General features: G+C 41.7%; 1 protein-coding gene across 1 annotated transcript in view; it reads right to left on the bottom strand.

Annotated features, from left to right (window-relative positions):
• Positions 1-1,931, bottom strand: part of LOC117182661 (golgin subfamily A member 6-like protein 22) — a 57,438-nt gene that overhangs the window by 17,154 nt on the left and 38,353 nt on the right. The window lies entirely within an intron of this gene.

The following is a 1,931-nucleotide window of genomic DNA, read 5'->3' as shown; positions in this document are numbered from 1 at the left end:
AGTCTGCAAAAAGTCAATACAACGATCCAGCAAAAGCCTCGTGCACCCTAAGAACACGGAGCGACCTAAGGACAACCGCCTTCTGCATTTTTCCCGCAAGTGTTCTAGCATATTGTTGACAAGCAGGGATGCTTTTTAGGCCATTAGCAAGTGAAAGCTTGCCACCTCCAAGAGCGCCGATGATAAGGACGATCAGTTTAACAAAATATTCCGGGTACAATCGTTGCAACTCCCTTATAAGGTCTCGATACCTCTCTTTCTTTTCATTCTACTTGGCTATGATGTTTTTGTCAGTTGGTGCCGAAAATTCGATAACGAACATGGTTCGTTTCTCGAAGTCAAGAAGAACCATGTCAGGCCTCGAGTGAGCAACAGAAACAATTGTCAAGAATATAAAGTTCCAGTATATGCGGCACTTCCCATTCTCGACAATTGTCTCAATTTCCCTAGGAGCATTTAAAGGAGCGATATTAAGGTGAATGCCGTAGGAGTGACAGAGATGGTCATAAAGCACTCTTAGTGCCGCATTATGCCTTTGAATGTAGGTAGTTCCCGTGTGAGTTGAACAACTAGATAGTATGTGAGCTAAATGCTCGGGGTGTGCATGGAAAGCCCTGCAGCTATCATCAAGAATGTCTTGGCTCAAAATGTGGCGACGGTATGTTAAGGTGGAAATGACACCGTCTTGGCATGCAAAAATAAAACCCTCTGTACCAGACTTCAATCCGGACGATTTAAGGAAAGCAAACGTTAGCTCACAAGACATTGACTGATCCTTCACATTTCTGTGGAAGATACCGTGCATCCTCTTATCGAGGAGCTGTTCACGAAAGCTTTTCTCTTGTGCTTTCTTAACCCGGGCTTTCAGAAGTGAGCACTCGAGATAGATAAGATTTGATGCATTTTGCTCACCCCTAATACTGACGTCCAGTCCGAGTGTTTCAGAAGCCTCTTCCACTGCTTTGTACGGAAACACTCCTTTGCCCACTTCTTCGTGATTCCTGACCATTTTAAGAAGAGGGTCTCTTCCATTTGCGGCTTTATGTGCTGTGCGCACAATAATCCTGTTTTGAAGAAATTCAAGACTCAATATTCCGCAACCACCTTGACGGCGTGCGATGTACAGTCGCGGAACAGAAGACTTAAGATGCATGCTTTTATTCATGTGCATAACCTTTGTTGTTCCGATATCAAGGGATCAGAGCTCGTTCTTCGTCCATGGAACTACTCCAAATGAATAGAGTACTACCGGGACGGCAAGCATGTTCGTTGCAGATACCAAAATAACTACCAGATGTTATAAGCACGAGAAATAAATACCAAATAATTACGTGAAAGACGTTTTGAACGACCTGGTGCACCATTCAACGCACCCAGATTGTTGACTCACTATTTGAAATTATTTTGATTATAGACAAAATTGACATTTTTTAAAGTTCTCGTAGAAAAGGTGCTTAAGTAACGGATGCGTAGAATACGTATTAAAGTACTACCCGGTGCGCGACTCGATGCACACAGATAGTGAATTTCCCATTTAGAGACGTACACTCTTAATCTGAATCAGTAAAATTTCACTGCTTTTCAGTGAAATTTTACTGATTCAAATAGCTAGAAATTGGTCACTGACAATCAGTGAAAGGTTACTGATTGATTCAGTGATGTAACCACCTTTGAGGGTTGGCGGCACTGCACCATGTCAATTTAGCTATCGTAAAAATAATATTTTAGTAAATTCAATCAAAGAATCATACGAGGGTAGTTCAATAAGTCCTTAGAATGACCAACAGATGGCGCGCGAATCGATCCAAATCATCTGTTTTCAGTCAGCGCCACTCCCGACTAGATATATGGTGCAGTCACAGTCCACATCTTCTGAGTTTACGTGTTTTTATAACCAATTAAAAAAAAAATTGTTCGTTAAGAAAAATGGA

Source organism: Belonocnema kinseyi, chromosome 2 (assembly GCF_010883055.1).
Source record: "Belonocnema kinseyi isolate 2016_QV_RU_SX_M_011 chromosome 2, B_treatae_v1, whole genome shotgun sequence".
Taxonomy (NCBI): domain Eukaryota; kingdom Metazoa; phylum Arthropoda; class Insecta; order Hymenoptera; family Cynipidae; genus Belonocnema; species Belonocnema kinseyi.
The sequence above is the reverse complement of the archived record's forward strand: the minus strand, read 5'-3'. Positions and strand labels throughout refer to the sequence as shown.